Raw genomic sequence first — 10,083 nt, 5'->3', positions numbered from 1 at the left:
GTCTTTTCACTAAAAATTACTATGGGCCTCGCGCGGTTGCCGGCTCGCCGCCCGCCCCCCGCCGAAGTGTCTGCAGGCGCCGGGGAGGTCGACCCCCTCCGCTTTCCGATAAGTTTCGTCGGTGGTGACGTCTTTACCTGCGCGGGGTTCCTCTAGTTGACCTGACGTCTGGGCGAGGGGGGCCGGGCTCGGGTCAGCCTGCATTTCTGGCGTGGAGGGTTGCTGGAATTGACGGATTCCGACAGCCAGCGTTGCGTTTGGCGCTGTGGAAGGCTTGTCTGCAGCTGCAGGCTGTCGGTCCGTAGGGCTCGACGCCGCGGCCTGTATGTCTTCCGGGCGCCTCGTGCGCCCCGTGCGCGCGTTGGCGGTCCCCCGAGGCCCGAGCTGTACATTGAGCCCATCCTGTGCCCGGCTCCGTGGGGACGGGAAAATGGCGACCTTGCGGGTCCTCAGAAGTGGCGGGCCCTCCACCTGGCCGGGACTCCTCGCCGTGCCGTGTCGGACAGACACGCGCCTGTCGTGCCCTCCCACTCCTCACCCCAGCCCGCGGAAGCTGTAATAGGTGTGCATAGGAGGTGCTAAACCCGAAACAGCAGCAGTGGTTGAACTCAGGCTTGAAGACCTGAATTCTCTTGTTCATAGAATGGGAGAGAACCATGTGATGGAATCCAAAAAAGCCTTGCGCAACATGTATTCTGCCTTGCATCCGATTTACGCAATGATCGTGTTTTATTCTCCTATCGAGTTGCCCTTCCCTCGGCACGGCCTTGGTGAGGTCTGTGCGTCCGCGAGGAGGCCCCTGTCCGCGGCTGGGGATGCACCGCAGGTTGGAGGTGGAGTGGAAGCCTCGTGCTCCTCGGCGCGGCGCAGAGCTCGGTGCCCACGCGGTTCCAGAAGCGCTGCACGCCCGGCTGCTGCCATTTCACGAGTGGGACGTGCTTATATCAGGTGAAACCAAGATGTGGACATGTTAAAGGCCGCCTCCAGGAGTTCACCCGGCACTGAGAGCACCTCACCCAACGTGAGCCCTGCATTGGAGCCCGGAGAATCGTGGGAGCCAGAGATTATAAAATGGGCCAACTTCACGACTAAGCCTGATTCTGGGCCTCTCGCTAAGCCAAGGGGAAAGAAACACTCTCTTTTCTTACTGTTGAGGTCATTATTTTCCACGGAAATATCAGAGGAAGTAAGAACTGATCTCTGAGTGAAATACCAAGTTATGTAAGTTTTGAAAAGTAAATATGACCTTGCTTGACACCGAATCGTTAAGAACAAGAGAGGGTGATCATATGAAACCTGCTTTAACCTAGTTGGCAAATGTGACATAATGTGGAGACAGAGTTACATGTGACCTTTCTTCTGTCTTCTTGCCTCTGCTTGTTTAGCAAAATTAAGTTTTCCTTCAGGAGAATAAAAACATAATTATTTAGATTAGGGGTTATTACAGGTGTCCAAATATAGTCTGCAATTTTGATGTTATTGTAACCGAGAAGTTAGGATTTAACAAATGATTGTGACTACTGAATCATTGTATAAAGATTCCTTTTTACTTTCTGGTATATTCGAGAAGTCAGAAAAATACCAGAGATCTCTGAACTGTAATACAGCTGCCCTGATCTCTGATAATGATTGTAAAAGCCTTTATCTTCTGACTTTTTGATTGTAAAAAGCTTGCACTCTCTTTAACTTTTTTTTTTTTTTTTAACTTTAGAAACTTGTAATCACAGGGCCAAATGCCCTAATGCTAATGGAGGAACTTGAATCAGCTCAGAAGTAACCATTAACTTCGTCCTAGCACAGTTTCATTCCTTTACATTTGTAAATTGTTTCTGCCAGTACTTGCTATCAAAATGATAATAGCCCTATCTCCCCTCCTTTCTGCTTATACTTGCCATCCAAATTGTAATGACTTCATCTTCCTTTGTTAGAATCAGTAAAAACTTTGAACTCCCTAGACTCACAGAGTCCGATTATTTTTAGGCCCAAAGGCATCTGATCTGCTTCACACCTAGCAATAAACTCACTCTTTGAAACCCCAGTGTCTGGTGAATTGGGCTTTTGAGCACTTGGGGCCGGAAATCAACCACCTTTGTCCATCAGTATCATCAGCTATTTAATTATAATCTTATACACCATCATCAAAAACTAATGTGTGTATGTGTATAATCCTCTAGATAATAGATGCCTCTTAAATGAGTTTTAGAAGAATTTGCTATTTTTTTAAAAAGCAAATTGCAAAATGTATTCACAAACTATGATTACAAGTATATTAAAATATGCATACAAAAAGACAAAGGGGGAGTTAAATGATTACAGATTATGTTAGGATATTAGTCTTATATATGATTTTCTCCATGTGTTCAGTATGTGTGGCTATTATATTTAAATAAATTTGAAGGAAGTGGTGCTAGAGAAATTTCTGGTCAGATCTCAGATAGGTGGAGTCAGTTGTATCAAGGTGAACACACAAACTGGGGTCCATTTAAGGGTAATCAGCAGAAAGTAAATGAACTGCTACATATATGCAACAGGAAAGTATTTCATTCCAGAGGGTCTATGCTTTAATCAAAAGTGTGGACAAAATTCCAGACTTGCAGATAAAGTGGTGATTTTCTTTTTTACGAATCCGTATAAATTAGTATTTAGGAAAATTAGGCTCAAAATGACTAATGGGTATCATAAATATGTTTCTGTAAAAAAAAAAAAAATTACTATGATTAAGGGCAATCATTTTGAGTTCTCAACCCTTAATGATTCTTTGGTTCTCTTCAATCAGTAACCAAACAATATACTTGGATGAAATTTGGGCTAAAGTCAAAGGGAATATAGTACAGCCAAGGGAGGGATTATGTATAAATACCATATAAGGAAGTCATTTGTGCCATTCACCATTATGTTCTTCTGAGTATCAATTAGAGTACAGAAAGGAAAATATAATTACCACCAAAGGACATTTCACACAAGGGACTCCCATATTGAAGATGGCAGCAGTGAAGGAGGAAAAAGGAACACAAAGTTCATTCAGAAATAAAACTCTTACCTCAGAGATTAACATTAAAAAAAAAAGGTAGTGCAAGTGTATGACTTCTGGGGATAGGTCATAAAATGCATTGATATATTGGATTGCTTGCTGAGAAGGAAAAGGTGGATTTTGGAACCTAGGAGCTCAGAATAGAGGCTGTATGGAGTTTGAATTCTTATGAAGACATGATGCTGTTTGTTTGCTTTTCATTCCTGAAGAGTCAGAGGAGATACCCCACAAACTTAGCGTGCAGATCATCAGAGAGCTGTAGTGTGGCAACTTCCGGGAATCTTAAAATGAGCCAAAGCTGCAACCAACTGTCTCTATGAAGTCAATTGCAACTGCTGGGGTCATGCAGGCAGATATCAAGGCAAAACAATTTTTAAAATGTTCCCTGAAATAAGAAATACTTTCCCATTTTGTTGCAGTGTCAGGAAACCAGCTGGCAGAAAAGACCAGGTAATGAATGCAGTTTGCAGAAAATGATGCTCAGATTTTAGGGTTACATGCTGAAAGGTAGATTTGGAGCTGAAAGATGATATACAGATAATTAGTGCATTTTGTTTTCTGACAGTTAGTATGATTTTGATCCCTTGCCTTCACAATTATAAATAGGCTTTTTTGACTACTTAGGGACATGAAATATAGGTATACATTTTGCCAATTATAAATGGAAAAATATATTGTCCTCTGCATTGTTCTCCATTGTATCTTCTACTGGACAGTCACTGATGATAATTCAAATGATGCCTACTCACATCCTAGAAGGAGTAAAATGTGAAGGTAAGTCTTCAGCCAATTTGCATGTGACCTCTGTAGCAAGTGAGAAATGAATTTGTTTAAAGACCCTGAAATTTGATGCTGTATGTTAATGAAGCACATTCATAAAGTACATCCTGAATAATATACTTTATAAGTAATGGGTTTATGAAAGACTACAGAACATAACACAGTTGCTAACTCTATAAATTTTCCTTGCTTTATTATCCCAAATATTTTATACAAGAAATGTTGGTGGTGAATTTACAATTTATAAATCATTTATTATTATTTATAATTTAAATATCATTAAATAACATATTCAAGATATTAAAGGAGAATTTACTGAAATACAAAAGAATGGATATTACCAAAAGAAGAATAAAATCAATTACAGTTTGGCTTTCCCTTTGGTCAAGAGACTGAATTTATTTTATTTATTTTTGACTGTTTGAGAGGTGGTGGCTTTGTATTAGAAACTATATTCAGTTGTTTCTCTAATGGCTTATTGTTTTATGTGGGTAGAAGTTTTTCTTTTGGTGTAAGCACCAAAGGGAAAGTCTGGACCAGATAGGAGATATTTCATAATTGATTTACTTTCTACATCTTCTAATTTGAGAAATGGAAGGAAAAAATACATTTCCAAGTCCCATGTTCTTTTAGGGAAATTGTAAAAACCTAAATCAAATCTTTCCACATCTCCTAAGATAATATATTAATAGAAAGTAAATAGAGTTACCCATAACTCAAGCACTCCACATAAGTAGATTATAAAAGTCATTGCAAAGCCTGCGAGAGTGCATCATAACAAAGAATAGTGTAGGAATTATATGGAATTGAGGAAAGTTAATGATGTCTTTGATAAGAAAAAAATGTATTAAAAAATTAAATCGGATAAGATCATTGTGAATGCACTTCAGATGTAAAAAGACACTAAATGGAAGAATAATGACTTTGGTGCACCAAGCAATGGATTAGTAGGGAGTACGAAGTAAAGAACTGGAAAATTTACAGAATCTGAACTGGGCTTCTGAAAAAATCATCATTTCTGAATGTGAAAAAGTACCCTGTGTATTAGTTCCATATACTGAACAACATATTACTACAACTGAGCAACTTAAAATGGCACACATTTGTTAGCACATGGTTTCTATAGTCAGGAGTCCAGGAAATGCTTAGGTAGGTGTTCTGCAAACCAGCCATCCAGGTGTCACAAGGGCTGGATCCTCCTCTGGAAGCTCAACTAGAGATGGATCCTCCGAGTCTTACTGAGGATGTTACTCATTAAGCTTAATCTGAATTCATTTCCTTATGACTGCAGAATTCATGGAAGCTTGCTTTAACAGTAATAAAGAAAAAGAGACTCATAGCAAGTCTGTTAATAATAGACTTATATGAAGTAAGACAGTCATGAGAGTGACATCACTCAATCTTTGCCTTTTCCATTAACTAAATGTGAGTCAGAGGTCCTTTCCACACAGATGGGGAGGAGGATGCACGTGGACATGAGCACTAAGATTGGGGATCATGGAGACTACCTTAAAATCTGTCTGCCCCACCGAGGTAAATATTTCCCTTAGGAAGTAAGTGGTGAAAGTAAAAGAAAAGTGTCTGTAACAATGACATTTTCTTTTAAAAATTATTCAGAAAAAGTGAGCAAATGTACTGTTTTTAATGGAGAAAAATACTGTCCTTTACTGAAACAACAAAAAATATTTTCTTGAAATTTCTATACCTTTGGAATTTCCTGCCATGACAAAGCCCAGGAGAATATAAAACACATAATTCTAAGGACAAAAAATAATTCAGCATCTGTAAAGAATACTGTCAGAGGAAGGCAAAAAATGAAACAGTTCAATAGCTAAAATAATGTACCAAGCCTCAATAGTCTGGCAGGAAAAATTAGACAACTGGAAAACAACACACAAACTCTGCTTGCTGTCTCTTCTAATGTGAAATAAACAATTTAAGGAATTTTTGCAGATAAGCGATATTATCAGTTTTATGTTGATATTATAGTCTTTCAAATTTCATTGCATCTCAATGATATGCCTTTCCACTCACAAACTTACCTAGAATAAGTACAGAATATAGTTTGTATTAAAAATTACACCTTTTATGTGTTTTTGGTCTATTCCCCTTGCTTATTTCTACTTCTTCAGATGTTTATGTAAATTTTGAAGGGACACATCTTTCAGGTAAAAACAACAATAATACTTACAATATGAAATTCATAATAATTCTATTATTCCCTCTCTGTTGTTTTACATTGTATACCTCTCTGAATTTTAATGCTCAAAAAAAATCAGTTCCCAAGGATGTTTAACTAAAATTGTGCAACATAACTTCAGTGTGCACCAATCAGAACCATTCTCCAGAGATGATATTTTCCTATCGTGTATGAATTCTATGTGACCAGCTTAGGAAAAAATGGTTTAAAGTCTGACCATGTAGAAAATAATATTTAGAAAACCCATATCTCTCTCCAGAAGGCAAAGATTAATATTTTGCACCTCATCCTTCTTTCCAAGAGTATTTAGAGCCAACTAAAATATCCTATTAGGTAAGTTATATCTCAACATCTAGGATTTTAGAATAACTTTATTTTCATGAAATTTTTTGGAAACAGATATTAAATACCTGGCCTTGGAGTGTGCAATTCAAGAGAGTCCCTTACATTTCAAATGCTTTCTGTCTCACCAAGTCTCATTCATATGCCTACACAGCTCACCTCTTTCCCATAGCTATCATTCCTTGATTCTCACTCAAGGACTGAGCGCTCTCCCTCTTATGAAGTTATAGCTTTGCTTAATTAATCAGAAAAATATACAGCTTTATCACCTCATTTTATCTGATCACTGTAATTATTGCTCTGAATCTGCAAAGTTCCCACATTTTCCACTTTTCTGTCCTTTTTAATTTTTTTTTTTATTATTTTAGAGAGTACTATGCCCAGCTTGTGCATGCTTGAGCTCTGGTCCTGAATTCCTGCTTAATCAGTTGTCAACCTATGATAAGGGTCTGTTTACATCAATCCCCTCCCATTCCTAAAGCCGCTAGCTTTATTTCTGAACAAAGTAAAAAATGCTAACTTTATACCAAAGTCCCTGCTAGTCAATGAAAGACTCTGCAACACTAGCTGAGTTTCAGGCATTCATTTTACATGGATTGACTGCTGATTAAGTCTATGCACAAGTGTTACTATTGATTGGGACACACATTTCTCACCATGTTACCAGCTCTTTCTCGAATCACAAGTTGCAGGATCTCTTGGATTCTTGAATTGTACCCTGTATATACCTTTGCCCAGCAACTGTAGCCTTTCTATCTGGGCCTGCCCCTGTTTTAGGAATATAGTTTTCTATTAGATTTATTTCCACAATATTACAATCTCACTAACAGAAAAATTTTTCAAAATCCCACCTACACACTATATAAGAGGATCAGTGGGTAATAAAATCAAAGGAAAAGCAAGTTGGGAAGTCTATAAATTCTCCAGAAATGAAGCCAGTTAAAGTAAAAGTTAAAGTAAAGCAACAAAGCCTTTGGATTTAACAAACTGCTTCCACATAGCATTATATGTATATTCTCCATTTCACAATGTATTTAATTTTTGCATTTTCTATAGATTTCATAACTTAGTCAGATGACTTAACTCTGACAATCAGAATCTCTTCTAAAAATAAGGTGAGCTATTGTTAAATTCAAAAGGTAAAATATTTGATTTCTAAATCGGTTTATAATTACTTATATATATAAAGTATGGTGGCCTAGAGTCTTACTTAAAAATTAATCATTATTATAGGCAAGACTTTCATTAATCCTGTTGATAAAAAAATTAAAAAGCATTTTCTAACAAAACAAACTTCAAAATTTTTCTTTTTTCATGAAGTCGTTAGAGACATGGTCATTAGTATAGTGGCTTAGCAATAATAAAAACAGTTCATTATACTTTATAGTTTACCACAATTTGTTCATTCATGACTAAATATTTAGAAGAACTTAAATCCATTTGATGAGTTTCATTTTTTTAAATTTTTATATATTCATGTGTTTTTTAGTCATATCAGCTGACTCATGCAATAAATTACATAACCAGTGACCTATAAACCAGATAACAGCATAGATTTGCTTCATTCTTATTCACACATATGTTCAGCATTCAGTGAAGCTCAGTGGTTAATGTATTGACTCAATATAGGTCTTTTGTGTTTTTTTAACCAGCTGATGTGAAAAAAATAACACTCATGTCAATGAATTAATGTTTTTGTCTTTATTTATAGATTTGTCAGCAGTCAATGATTAGAAATGAAAAACATACATCTGTGAAAGAGTTCATCCTTCTGGGATTAACAGAGAATCCAAAACTCAATGTTTTGATTTTTCTATTTCTGTTTATCACATATATACTGAGTATAATTGGAAACTTGACAATCATCACCCTCACTCTGATAGATTCCCAACTCAAAACTCCCATGTACTTCTTCCTTTGGAATTTCTCTTTCCTAGAAATCTCATTCACAACAGTTAGCATTCCTAGATTTCTGGTCAGCATTGTAACAGGGAAAATGAGCATTTCTTATCATTCTTGGGTGGCCCAGGTGTTTTTTTCCATCCTCCTTGGTTCAACAGAATTTTTCCTGTTGACTGCTATGTCTTATGATTGTTATGTGGCTATCTGCAAGCCCCTACATTGCACAACAATAGTAACAGCAAAATGTGCATCCGCCTTGTAATTAGCTCTTGGCTGGCTGGATTTTTCATTATCTTTCCACCTGTGATCATGGGTCTCCAAGTGGATTTCTGTGACTCCAACATCATCGACCACTTCACCTGTGACTCTTCTCCTATGCTGCTGATCTCCTGCACAGACACAGCATTCCTAGAACTCATGGGTTTTTTCCTGGCAGTATTCACTCTCTTGTCAACCTTAACATTAGTGATTCTTTCCTATGCATTCATCCTTAGAACAATTCTTAAAATCCCCTCTACAGAGCAAAGGAAAAAAGCCTTTTCCACTTGTTCCTCACACATCATTGTTGTCTCTATTTCTTATGGAAGCTGCATTTTCATGTATGTTAAAACTTCAGCAAAAGAAGGGGTGGCTTTTACCAAAGGTATAGCAGTGCTCAATACCTCTGTTGCCCCAATGCTAAATCCTTTCATTTATGCCTTAAGGAATCAACAGGTTAAAAACTCCTTTAAAAATGCAGTCAAAAGATGATTCTCAAATAAATTTTATTCATTTTAAATTAATAACCAGAAAATTAAATGAAAGCTATGTGTAACACAATATTTCCACTTTACCTCTCTTCATTCACTTCTACATTCAGCTTACTTTTCCTTTAGGATTTGTTCTCCATTCATCTAATTTTAACCTCATTTGGTTCACTGTTTTTTTCATACGTATTTACATGTCCTGAAATTTTCTAAGCATGGCTGTTTTGAAATCACATGTATGGATTTGAATGGTATCTAATAAAAATGCAATAATTTACTCACATACAATCACTGAAGAACTCTCCACCTAGACACCAATCAAAAGCTAAAAAAAAGCAGTTGTAATCAATCAATTCTGAAAAATTATTTCTCTCAGTACATTAAACAAGGCCATTAAAATGAGCTCTTAAGTCAAGTGAAGGCTTCCACCCATTAGATGTTTCTATTTCTCTTTATAGTTTCTATGGTTTTTCCTTTATGAACATGGACATTATGTTATTTGTTTCATAGATGTTATCTCTTCATTGTGAATTGCACCATATAACATTATAAATTATCTTTTTTAATGCTTTTTTTGGGCCAACTTCTGAGGATACTTTAAGTAAGGCTTTGATTTTCCTATCAGGCCTCAATACCATCAGCAGGAAACACCCTTAAATAATTAAACTTATTATTATTCATAGAGTCTGGAGCTTATCTGAAATGCTTTTGGAGAGAATCTGGTTTGCCTTGGATGTCCTGATATCTAATTTCCTCTTTTGATTTTTCTGGATTTTCAAAACCATAGGTTTTTCATATTTAGGATATTTCTCAAAATATTTGGAGTATTGATGAAAACTAAATTGCCTTTTAGTGTTTTTATGGATTCATTCTTCTAAAAGAATCCCTCATGATTCCTATGTGAGGTAGGAAGGTGTGGAGTAAGCGTGTGTGCTCAACCACAGCGTAATATAGAACTTTTCCTCCAAGCAATTATTAGTAAGAAGCGCTACATTTATAGGAATAAAACTTTGCTTAGGAATCATCCATTTCTTTCATCAGTGTCTTCTTCATCCACACAAATTGCACATGTATACAAAATC

General features: G+C 36.8%; 1 pseudogene; it reads left to right on the top strand.

Moving 5' to 3' along the window:
• The first annotated feature begins 967 nt into the window (after nt 1-967).
• LOC143690617 (olfactory receptor 6C76-like) lies at nt 968-9,005 on the top strand (annotated as a pseudogene).
• The last annotated feature ends 1,078 nt before the right edge of the window (nt 9,006-10,083 follow it).

Source organism: Tamandua tetradactyla, chromosome 7 (genome assembly GCF_023851605.1).
Source record: "Tamandua tetradactyla isolate mTamTet1 chromosome 7, mTamTet1.pri, whole genome shotgun sequence".
NCBI classification, from domain to species: Eukaryota; Metazoa; Chordata; class Mammalia; order Pilosa; family Myrmecophagidae; genus Tamandua; species Tamandua tetradactyla.
Note: the sequence above shows the minus strand (reverse complement) of the source record. Positions and strands in the feature narration are given on the sequence as shown.